The sequence below is a fragment of the Ranitomeya variabilis genome, chromosome 1 (genome assembly GCF_051348905.1).
Source record: "Ranitomeya variabilis isolate aRanVar5 chromosome 1, aRanVar5.hap1, whole genome shotgun sequence".
In the NCBI taxonomy this organism is placed as follows: domain Eukaryota; kingdom Metazoa; phylum Chordata; class Amphibia; order Anura; family Dendrobatidae; genus Ranitomeya; species Ranitomeya variabilis.
In genome coordinates this window covers 30,792,752-30,805,147 of record NC_135232.1, presented here as the reverse complement: position 1 = coordinate 30,805,147, position 12,396 = coordinate 30,792,752, and positions in this window count along the sequence as shown.

The window sequence follows — 12,396 nt, the reverse complement described above, 5'->3', positions numbered from 1 at the left end:
CACCCTCGTTTTTCTTCGGGTCATGTGGAACCTTCTGACTGCCCTGGGGTGGATTCTGTGGTGGATAGGTTGCAGCGGATCTGGAATCTTGTGGTGGACAACTTGAAGTTGTCACAGGAGAGGGCTCAGCGCTTTGCCAACCGCCGCCGCGGTGTGGGTCCCCGACTACGTGTTGGGGATTTGGTGTGGCTTTCTTCCCGCTTTGTTCCTATGAAGGTTTCCTCTCCCAAATTTAAACCTCGTTTTATTGGTCCTTACAAGATATTGGAAATTCTTAATCCTGTATCCTTTCGCCTGGATCTTCCTGTGTCGTTTGCTATCCACAACGTGTTTCATAGGTCCTTGTTGCGGCGGTACGTTGTGCCTGTGGTTCCTTCTGCTGAGCCTCCTGCTCCGGTGTTGGTTGAGGGCGAGTTGGAGTACGTGGTGGAGAAGATCTTAGATTCTCGTCTCTCCAGGCGGAGGCTTCAGTACCTGGTCAAGTGGAAGGGCTATGGTCAGGAAGATAATTCCTGGGTGGTCGCCTCTGATGTTCATGCGGCCGATTTAGTTCGTGCCTTTCACGCCGCTCATCCTGATCGCCCTGGTGGTCATGGTGAGGGTTCGGTGACCCCTCACTAAGGGGGGGGGGTACTGTTGTGATTTTGCTTTTTGCTCCCTCTAGTGGTCATTAGTGATTTGACTCTGGAGCGTCTGTCTTTTCCTATATCCTCACCTGGGCCGTTAGTTCAGGGGCGTTGCTATATAAGCTCCCTGGACCTTCAGTTCAATGCCTGGCATCGTTGAAATCAGAGCTAATCTGTTGTGCTCTTGTCCTCTGATCCTGGTTCCTGTTTTTCAAGCTAAGTCTGCTTCTTTGCTTTTTGCTTTTGTTTTGTTTGGTATTTTTGTCCAGCTTGTTCCTATCTGTATCCTGACCTTTGCTGGAAGCTCTAGGGGGCTGGTGTTCTCCCCCCGGACCGTTAGATGGTTCGGGGGTTCTTGAATCTCCAGCGTGGATTTTTATAGGGTTTTTGTTGACCAGATAAGTTATCTTGCTATATTCTGCTATTAGTAAGCTGGCCTCTCTTTGCTGAACCTGGTTCATTTCTGTGTTTGTCATTTCCTCTTACCTCACCGTTATTATTTGTGGGGGGCTTGTATCTTGCTTTGGGGTCCCTTTCTCTGGAGGCAAGAGAGGTCTTTGTTTTCTTCTCCTAGGGGTAGTTAGATTCTCCGGCTGGCGCGAGTCATCTAGCGATCTCCGTAGGCATGATCCCCGGCTACTTCTAGTGTTGGCGTTAGGAGTAGCTATTTGGTCAACCCAGTTACCACAGCCCTATGAGCTGGATTTTTGTATCTTGCAGACTTACACGTTCCTCTGAGACCCTGTCCACTGGGGTCATAACAACTCCCTTGCACAAGCATGTGATTTGGACACTTCTGGCCACATGCCGACTAGACGTGTCTGGCCTCGCTCAATTCATTTTCATTGAGGCCACACATGTCTAGTTGGCATGTGACCACTTGTACGCAAAACACAGGGACCAGAGAATCCTGACAGCCTGCAGTGCCCACTGTGAGAGTTCAGACGTCTGCAGTCACATAGAATGACTGCAGACTCATCACAAACTTGGACATCCCCTTTAATGCTCCTAACATAAATAAAAATATGAGAATTAGTATCACCAAAAAAATTACATCCAGGTACCTTATAGATGACGTTGTCTCTGGGGTCGTTCTTTTTCTTTTCTTCTTCATCTTGTCCAGACTCCATGAATTTTCTCAGCCGTCTCTGCAGACTTCCATCGTCTCCGGTCTTGTGCAGCACATTACCACACAACGCCCTTAAAGATACCAGTGTCATTATAATGCTCCCAAATATAAGTATTGCCTTACACTGAGCCCCTGAATAAATAACTGCCCCTCACTATATTCCCTGCACAAAATATGACCCCACACTGTCCCTCTCATGGTACATGCTCTCCACACTGCCCTCTCCTTTCCATACAGGGCCCCCTCTTCACATTGTTCTCTCACACTGAGTCCCCCGCTTTAGGGCCCAGTCTCTAAACTGTGCCCCTTCATCAACTCCCCCCTCTTGGTAAACTGTCACCTCCTGTCTGTGCCCTTACACTGTTGTCCTGTGCTACACCCCCACACTACTCAGTCTCTATTCTGTGCCACTCAAACTTTTTCCCCCCATACTGTCTCCTCGCACATTTCCCTCTTCCTCCCCATACATTTACCCTTTCACTTTCTATACGTCCTCCTCACATATCGCTCCGACTCCCCATACTGTGTCCACATCCATCCTATCACCCTCCATACTGTGTCCTCATACATTTTCCCCTCACTCCTCATACTGTGTCTGCACCCATACCACCACTCACCATTCTGTGTCTGCACCTTTCTCCCATACATGCCCCATCTAATACCTTCCTCCGCATATTGTGTCAACAAATTTCTCCCCATATTGAGTCTGCACTTGTCAGTTCCTTGCTCCCCAATTTTGTGTCCTCAAATCATACCATGAAATCTCACCCAGCCCCATTACACTAAAAACCCCTATCACAGTAAATCTTCACACAGTAAATACCCCCACACACACCGTGAATACCCCTCTGACACACACAGTGAAAACCTCTCACACACAGTAAATACGCCCACAGTAATTACCCCCCCATACACAGTAAATACCCCACACACAGTAAATACCCCTCACATACAGTAAATACCCCCTCTCACACACAGTAAATACCCCCAAAAAACACAGTAAATACCCCCACACAAACAGTAAATACCCCCCTCACACACAGTACATACCCCTCCACAAAGTAAATACCCACTCACATACACACACAGTAAATACCCTCCACACACAGTAATTACCCCACCGCACACAATAAACCCCCCACACACAGCAAATACCCCACACACACACACAGCAAACCCCCCCCCCCCCCACCACAGTAAATACGCCCCCCCCCCTCCTAGCTTTCGGTGTCTTCAGCTCCACTAACGTGGAGCACTTACCACCAATCTGCGGCACCGGTGAGTGACGTCGGCAGCGTGATCACATGACATGACCGTTGGGGGAGACACTTCAGACCGCCGCATTAGGCCGGGGTGGCTGCTGCCCCAGATATGCCTCTGGGGGGACATGTTTAAGGGGAGGGGGCATGGAGAGGTTAGAGGAGCATGTGGAGAGGTTACAGCAGTGACGCGCTTTTATTCTTCTTCCCTTAACTTTAGGTGTGTTGACCAATCAGGGCACAGAATCCATTCACAACGTCATGACACAAGGTGTTCTTTGATTGGTTACCGAAGTCACATGTTCCTGGCCATATAAAAAAGCGGGGGACATCTTGTTTTGGTGATGTCACTGTCTCAGTGTCACAGTGCAGAGAGGTCGCTCCTGTGCTAGTGCAGCGCCCCAGAGTCCTGGTCGTTGCAGTACTGGTGCTCCGCCGCTAAGGGGGGCTATGGTACGTCTGATGGCACTGAAGGAGTTCATCTGACCAGGTATCACAGACACCAATACACTTCATAGTCTGGCCTCCAGGGGGAGCTAGGGGTACTATGTATTAGGCCACTCCTCACAGTCTGGTAAAACTGGGGGTTGGATAGGAAGTGAGTTCAGAAAGCTGACTGGGTTGGAACCAGGCAGAGGGTGTTGTAGGGGAAGATTCAGAGGGGTCCCTGTCAGGGGTGGGATCCTGACAGAGGCCTAGCAACCAGAGAGAACGTTACGGGACCGCGCCTGCACGATATAGCGGCGGTACCCCAAGAAAGGACAAGAAGCGAGGTTTATTGTGCTGAGTGAGAAACGAGATCAACGCAACAAGGAGAATACCAGTAGGAGTCGTGCTGTAAGACGAGGCAACATCCTACTGAGGCGCGTAACCGGTGGCCGGAACGCCGAGGAAGTATAGAGCTCCAGGCCAAACTTCAAACCTACGGCAGGACAGTCAGTTATAGGCGGGCTGTCTCACCCAATTGACCTAAGAAGACAAAGAGGGGTAACAACAGGAGTGGGGCGACGCTAGAGTCCCAGAAGAGCTCCGAGCCTCCCCGTCATACGGGTGCGTCCTAACCATAAGATCTGGGGGACGTGGAAGAACATCAGAATCGAGTTGTGAGGGAACACGAGAAACAGACACAACAGTTGTGGGGACTATCCCGTAAGCACAGCAGGGGAGGACCACAACACACAAGCGCTAGAAGGTAGGCACAAATTTCCACCTGCAAAGGGAGCTCTGGATGTGCCATCGGACTGGCCAGGCTTGCGCAGCCCGGTTAACCGTATTCCGGATTGAGGATCCTGAAGCCTTCAGTAAAGAGGTAAAGAGACTGCAACCTGGTGTCCTCGTTATTTACTGCAACCTGCACCGCACCACAACAACATCATCACCATTCCCTCCACCTTTATTGTACGCCCCTCAGCAGGGTCACGGACCGGGTCTAGCCACCGTGACAACCCCAGAACAGAGACTCAGAGGCCCGGTACCGGGTACCCCTCGGCCCTGCGACAGTGGGGGCGCTACAACTTGGCGTCACGAACAGGATATACTTAAGCCTGAAGAATCAGGTCATGTGTGCCTTGGAACTGTGATTTATTGTGCTTGGACTGTGACTTATTGCAAAGACTGTGGATTGCCATTTGCCGCCAAAACCATCCGCCATTACAGCGCTGAGGAGAGCGCAGGAGAAGAAGAGGGGGGTGGAGTAGGCATGGACCAGCTGAAGAGCGCAAAAGACAATGGCCGCCCAGTCTAAATATTTCTGCACCGTGAGGACGTATCCGTCAGCAGCCGAGATCCGCCTTCTGATTCTCAATGGTGGGCGGAGACAGAGAAAACGGAACCGCCCACGAAGGAGAGAGCGGGAAAAGGATCAGGAAGCGACCCACGTGGAGGACACCATGGCCAGCAGCTCGGGACCCGAATGTGGGGTTGAAGCGGAAGTCTCCCCCAACTACCCGGATGAGCACCGCAGCCAATTCTCCACGGACAGCGCTGATCTCTTGCAGGCTGAGATGGGGGCCTTGATCCACCAGCTCCTTCGGCTGAACGTGAAGGCCCAGGCTCCGCACCAGGTGGCGCCGGAAGGAAGTCCTCTGGCATCGGATCCTGTACCGCTACCGGAGTTGCTGCTGAGACCCTCGCCGACACAGCCAGCGGAACCCGCCGCGGAGGAGGAGCCTGCATCGGCTGGTGAGTCCGCCGACCCCGTCCCACTGGCAGAGGGCTTGTTAGTAGGCCCCGTTGCGGCACCCCCTCTCCCTGGGACCCATAGACTCCAACGCCTGTTACCATGGGAGGAGACAACGGGTATGGAACACTTCCTGAAAGCCCCGATTCCGCCAACTACCCTGCTGTGTGAGGCCCGTGCGGAGCGCACGGTGTGCCGCTGGGTGAACCCAGGATCCGACCTCATGGGGTTCCCCGGGGTTAAGACACGGGAAGGGGAGTGTTGTGAACTCTGTTTTTGGGCTCCCTCTTGTGGTCACAACTGGTACTGTGTAGTGCTGTCTTTGGCTCCCTCTGGTGGTTCTTTGTGTCATTCTGCAGGTCTGAGGCTGATCAGCTGTCTCGTTATCTTTTAGCTGGTTTCCTATTTAGTTCACTTGGACTCTCAGTTGTTGCCTGCTGTCAATGTCTTCAGTGCTATTTTGGAGCTCTCCTGCAGTCCTTCGTTATCAGTCTCTTCAAGAGAAGCTAAGTTTTGCTTGGTTCATTTTTTGACCATCTGTGGTCATATGTTTCTTGGTTTATTTTTGTTTCTTGTCCAGCTTGCTAATATGTGATTTCCTTGCTTGCTGGTAGCTCTAGGGGGCTGAGTTTCTCCCCTCACACCGTTAGTTGGTGTGGGGGTTCTTGTATTCTCAGCGTGGATATTTTGCATAGGGTTTTTTACTGACCGCACAGTTCCCTATCTGTCTTCTGCTATCTAGTATTAGCGGGCCTCATTTGCTGAATCTGTTTTCATTTCTACGTTTGTGTTTTCCCCTTACCTCACCGTTATTATTTGTTGGGGGCTTCCTATATCTTTGGGGTGATTTCTCTTGAGGCAAGTGAGGTCTTACTTTCCCTCCAGGAGTAGATAGTTTCTCAGGCTGCGTCGAGACGTCCAGGATTTTAGGCACGTTCACCGGCTACCTTTAGTGTGTTGGTTAGGATCAGGTTTGCGGTCAGTTCAGTTACCACCTCCCTAGAGCTCGTGTCTATGTTCATAAACTTAGCTAGTCCGTTTTGTGATCCTCAGCCACTAGGATCATAACAGTACAGCAGGCCTAAAAGTGTTTAATGCATCGCAGAAGTGGGATAAGAGAAGCCCTGAGTACAATTTTTTTTTTTTTCCTATCTTTGCTGCAGTCTGTCCAGCTTCTCTCATCCCCTTAATCTCTGGGTGGTTTTGTGTTCAGCTGCAGACATGGATATTCAGAGTCTGACTTCTAGTGTGGATCATCTTGCTGCAAGGGTGCAAAGCATTCAGGATTTTGTTGTTCATAGCCCTATGTCAGAGCCAAAAATACCTATTCCTGAGTTGTTTTCTGGAGATAGATCTAGGTTTCTGAATTTTAAGAATAATTGTAAATTATTTCTATCTTTGAGACCTCGTTCCTCTGGTGATTCCGCTCAGCAAGTTAAAATTGTTATCTCCTTGTTACGTGGCGACCCTCAAGATTGGGCTTTCTCTCTGGTGCCAGGAGATCCTGCATTGCTGAATGTGGATGCGTTTTTTCTGGCGCTTGGACTGCTTTATGAGGAACCTAATCTTGAGAACCAGACAGAAAAGGCCTTGCTGGCTCTTTCTCAGGGCCAGGATGAAGCTGAGGTGTATTGTCAAAAATTTCGGAAATGGTTGGTGCTTACTCAATGGAATGAGTGTGCCCTGGCTTCAAATTTCAGAGAAGGTCTTTCTGAAGCCATTAAGAATGTTATGGTGGGGTTCCCCACGCCTGCAAGTCTGAATGACTCAATGGCTTTGGCCATTCAGATTGATCGGCGTTTGCGGGAGCGCAAATCTGCGCACCATCTGGCGGTGTTTTCTGAACAGAGACCTGAGTCTATGCAATGTGACCGAGTTCTGACCAGAATTGAGCGGCAAAATCATAGATGTCAAAATGGGTTGTGCTTTTACTGTGGTGATTCAACTCATGTTATCTCAGCATGCTCTAAGCGCATTAAAAAAATCGCTAAACCTGTCACCATTGGTACTATACAGCCTAAATTCATTTTGTCTGTTACTTTAATTTGTTCTTTGTCATCCTACTCGGTTATGGCTTTTGTGGATTCAGGTGCTGCCCTGAATCTGATGGATTTGTCTTTTGCCAGGCGCTGTGGTTTTGTCCTGGAGCCTTTGGAATTCCCTATTCCACTGAGGGGAATTGATGCTACACCATTGGCTGAGAATAAGCCTCAATATTGGACTCAAGTGACCATGTGCATGACTCCTGTGCATCAGGAGGTGATTTGCTTTCTTGTGCTACATAATTTGCATGATGTTGTCGTGTTGGGTCTGCCATGGCTGCAGGCCCATAATCCAGTTCTGGATTGGAAAGCTATGTCTGTGTCAAGTTGGGGTTGCCAGGGGATTCATGGCGATGCTCCTTTGGTATCAATTGCTTCTTCCACTCCTTCTGAGGTCCCTGAGTTTTTGTCGGACTACCAGGATGTATTTGATGAGCCCAGATCCGGTGCCGTGCCTCCTCACAGGGATTGTGATTGTGCTATAAATTTGATTCCTGGTAGTAAGTTCCCTAAGGGACGACTTTTTAATTTGTCTGTACCAGAACATGCCGCAATGCGGAGCTATATAAAGGAGTCTTTAGAGAAGGGACATATTCACCCGTCCTCCTCCCCTCTTGGTGCAGGATTCTTTTTTGTGGCCAAGAAGGATGGCTCTCTGAGACCTTGTATAGATTATCGTCTTCTAAATAAAATCACGGTCAAATTTCAGTATCCTTTGCCATTGTTGTCTGATCTGTTTGCTCGGATTAAGGGGTCCAGTTGGTTCACCAAGATAGATCTTCGTGGAGCGTATAATCTTGTGCGCATAAAGCAGGGGGATGAATGGAAAACAGCATTTAATACGCCCGAAGGCCATTTTGAGTACTTGGTGATGCCTTTTGGACTCTCTAATGCTCCTTCTGTGTTCCAGTCCTTCATGCATGACATCTTCCGAGAATATCTGGATAAATTTATGATTGTGTATCTGGATGACATTTTGGTCTTTTCTGAGGACTGGGAGTCCCATGTGAAGCAGGTCAGGATGGTATTTCAGGTCCTGCGTGCTAATGCCTTATTTGTGAAGGGCTCAAAATGTCTCTTCGGAGTACAGAAGGTTTCCTTTTTGGGTTTTATTTTTTCTCCTTCTACTATTGAGATGGACCCAGTCAAGGTCCAGGCTATTCATGACTGGACTCAGCCTACATCTGTTAAGAGTCTTCAGAAGTTCTTGGGTTTTGCTAATTTTTACCGTCGCTTCATTGCTAATTTTTCTGGCGTGGTTAAACCCTTGACAGATTTGACCAAGAAGGGTTCTGATGTGACTAATTGGTCTCCTGCGGCCGTGGAAGCCTTTCGGGAGCTGAAGCGCCGGTTTTCTTCGGCTCCAGTTTTGCATCAGCCTGATGTCTCTCTTCCTTTTCAGGTCGAGGTTGATGCTTCTGAGATTGGAGCAGGGGCTGTTTTGTCGCAGAGAAGCTCTGATTGCTCTGTGATGAAGCCTTGTGCTTTCTTTTCAAGAAAGTTTTCGCCTGCCGAGCGGAATTATGATGTTGGTAATCGGGAGTTGTTGGCTATGAAGTGGGCATTTGAGGAGTGGCGACATTGGCTCGAGGGAGCTAAGCATCGTGTAGTGGTCTTAACTGATCACAAAAATCTGATTTATCTCGAGTCTGCCAAGCGGCTGAATCCTAGACAGGCTCGTTGGTCGTTGTTTTTCTCCCGTTTCGATTTCGTGGTCTCGTACCTGCCTGGTTCGAAGAACGTGAAGGCTGATGCTCTTTCTAGGAGTTTTGCGCCTGACTCTCCGGGAGTTTCAGAGCCGGCTGGTATCCTCAGAGAGGGAGTGATTTTCTCTGCCATTTCCCCAGATTTGCGACGAGTGCTGCAGAAATTTCAGGCGGATAGACCTGACTGTTGCCCACCAGAGAGACTGTTTGTCCCAGATAGATGGACCAGCAGAGTTATTTCCGAGGTTCATTCTTCGGTGTTGGCAGGCCATCCTGGGATTTTTGGTACCAGAGATTTGGTGGCTAGGTCCTTCTGGTGGCCTTCCTTGTCGCGGGATGTGCGTTCCTTTGTGCAGTCCTGTGGGATTTGTGCTCGGGCTAAGCCTTGCTGTTCTCGTGCCAGCAGTTTGCTTTTGCCTTTGCCTGTCCCGAAGAGGCCTTGGTCGCACATTTCCATGGATTTTATTTCGGATCTTCCAGTCTCTCAGAGAATGTCTGTCATCTGGGTGGTGTGTGATCGTTTTTCCAAAATGGTCCATTTGGTGCCCTTGCCTAAGTTGCCTTCCTCCTCCGATTTGGTTCCTCTATTTTTTCAGAATGTGGTTCGCTTGCACGGCATCCCTGAAAATATTGTGTCTGACAGAGGATCCCAGTTTGTGTCCAGATTTTGGCGGATCTTTTGTGCTAAGATGGGCATTGATTTGTCTTTTTCGTCGGCCTTCCATCCTCAGACGAATGACCAAACCGAGCGAACTAATCAGACCTTGGAAACTTATTTAAGATGTTTTGTTTCTGCTGATCAGGATGATTGGGTGACTTTTTTGCCATTGGCCCAGTTTGCCCTTAATAATCGGGCTAGTTCTGCTACTTTGGTTTCGCCTTTTTTCTGCAATTCTGGTTTTCATCCTCGTTTTTCCTCGGGTCAGGTTGAGCCTTCCGACTGTCCTGGGGTGGATTCTGTGGTGGATAGGTTGCAACAGATTTGGAACTATGTGGTGGACAATTTGAAGTTGTCACAGGAGAAGGCTCAGCGCTTTGCCAACCGCCGTCGCGGTGTGGGTCCCCGACTTCTTGTTGGGGATTTGGTATGGCTGTCTTCTCGGTATGTTCCTATGAAGGTTTCCTCTCCTAAATTCAAGCCTCGCTTCATCGGTCCTTATAAGATTTTGGAAATCCTTAACCCGGTGTCATTTCGTTTGGACCTCCCAGCGTCGTTTGCCATTCATAACGTGTTCCATAGGTCTTTGTTGCGGAGGTATGTGGTGCCTGTGGTTCCTTCTGTTGAACCCCCTGCTCCGGTGCTGGTTGAGGGCGAATTGGAGTACGTGGTGGAGAAGATCTTGGATTCTCGTATTTCTAGACGGAGGCTTCAGTATTTGGTTAAGTGGAAGGGCTATGGTCAGGAGGATAATTCGTGGGTTGTCGCCTCTGATGTTCATGCAGCCGATTTGGTTCATGCCTTCCATGTGGCTCATCCTGATCACCCTGGGGGTTTTGATGAGGGTTCGGTGACCCCTCCTCAAGGGGGGGGTACTGTTGTGAACTCTGTTTTTGGGCTCCCTCTTGTGGTCACAACTGGTACTGTGTAGTGCTGTCTATGGCTCCCTCTGGTGGTTCTTTGTGTCATTCTGCAGGTCTGAGGCTGATCAGCTGTCTCGTTATCTTTTAGCTGGTTTCCTATTTAGTTCACCTGGACTCTCAGTTGTTGCCGGCTGTCAATGTCTTCAGTGCTATTTTGGAGCTCTCCTGCAGTCCTTCATTATCAGTCTCTTCAAGAGAAGCTAAGTTTTGCTTGGTTCATTTTTTGACCATCTGTGGTCATATGTTTCTTGGTTTATTTTTGTTTCTTGTCCAGCTTGCTAATATGTGATTTCCTTGCTTGCTGGTAGCTCTAGGGGGCTGAGTTTCTCCCCTCACACCGTTAGTTGGTGTGGGGGTTCTTGTATTCTCAGCGTGGATATTTTGCATAGGGTTTTTTACTGACCGCACAGTTCCCTATCTGTCTTCTGCTACCTAGTATTAGCGGGCCTCATTTGCTGAATCTGTTTTCATTTCTACGTTTGTGTTTTCCCCTTACCTCACCGTTATTATTTGTTGGGGGCTTCCTATATCTTTGGGGTGATTTCTCTTGAGGCAAGTGAGGTCTTACTTTCCCTCCAGGAGTAGATAGTTTCTCAGGCTGCGTCGAGACGTCCAGGATTTTAGGCACGTTCACCGGCTACCTTTAGTGTGTTGGTTAGGATCAGGTTTGCGGTCAGTTCAGTTACCACCTCCCTAGAGCTCGTGTCTATGTTCATAAACTTAGCTAGTCCGTTTTGTGATCCTCAGCCACTAGGATCATAACAGGGGAGATGGTGCAGGCCCTGAGCTGGGAGGAATACCAGACCCAGCTGGAACAGCAGTGGGAGGAGAAGGAAAAGGCGTACCAGGCCGGGCTGGAGACCCACCATCAAAAAGACCTGGCGGTCAAGGACCGGGCCCGCAAGGACCCCACCGCTCACCAGGACCCACGCAGGCAGGGCACCATTGTCGCCTTCAAGCTCCGCGGAGGCTGGGGCTTTATAAAAGAGCCGGGCCTATACGCCGAAGTCTTTGTCAACCGGCGGGATGTGGAGTCGCATCTCAGAGAGGGCCACCCAGACCGGGATCTCTACCCGGGGAATGAAGTCACTTACACCCGGCATTTTGGGGAAAAAGGGAGGTTCGCCCTGAATGTCCACAAGAAGCGCAGCCCCGTGACACCCTCGACTAAGGTGTCGGAGAAGCTGTCCCCCATAGCCAAGGTGCTCCCTTGTGATCAGCCCACGGTCATCATCAAGACCACCGTGGCCACTCCAACGTGCACTATGGTCAAGACCACGACCTGCAGCATCGTCACCTCAACCACCCTCGTGGCCAAGGAGGCGCCTCTTCAGGTGGGCGGTGTCCCTGCTGCTCCAGAACTGAAGACAGTGGGTACGCAGACCCCCAGATGGGACAACACTCCCCCTTACGCAGTACCAGGCAGCACGCAATATCCTAGGGGGTTGCCTCCGCCGGTGCTGCCTCCTGAGTGGTTCAAGTAAACATCCTAACACTCTGCAAATGTAAATAGTTGACTGTTTGTCCTTCTGATGTTTTGCTGCTACAACCCGATCAGGGTTAACTCTTAAAGGGATCCCTTTGTTTACCCGGGATCCCTTCTTTTGCTTTTTGTTTTTGTTTCTTGTTTATTCATCATTGAAAGAACTGCTGAATCATGAACAATGCATGATTACAAACTTTTTGTACATAGTTTGCACCTTCTTAAAGGTGCTCTCTACTGGTTTTACACAAGGAAAGGACTCTTTGCGAAGACACTGGTCTTGGAACCAGCACCGGAGTCCTTGCTGCGAACAGACTTGCAGCTTGAGAAGTTGCACTACCTCATAGAGACTTGGTCCCCTCTTAAAGGGAATGTTCACATATTGCACTTA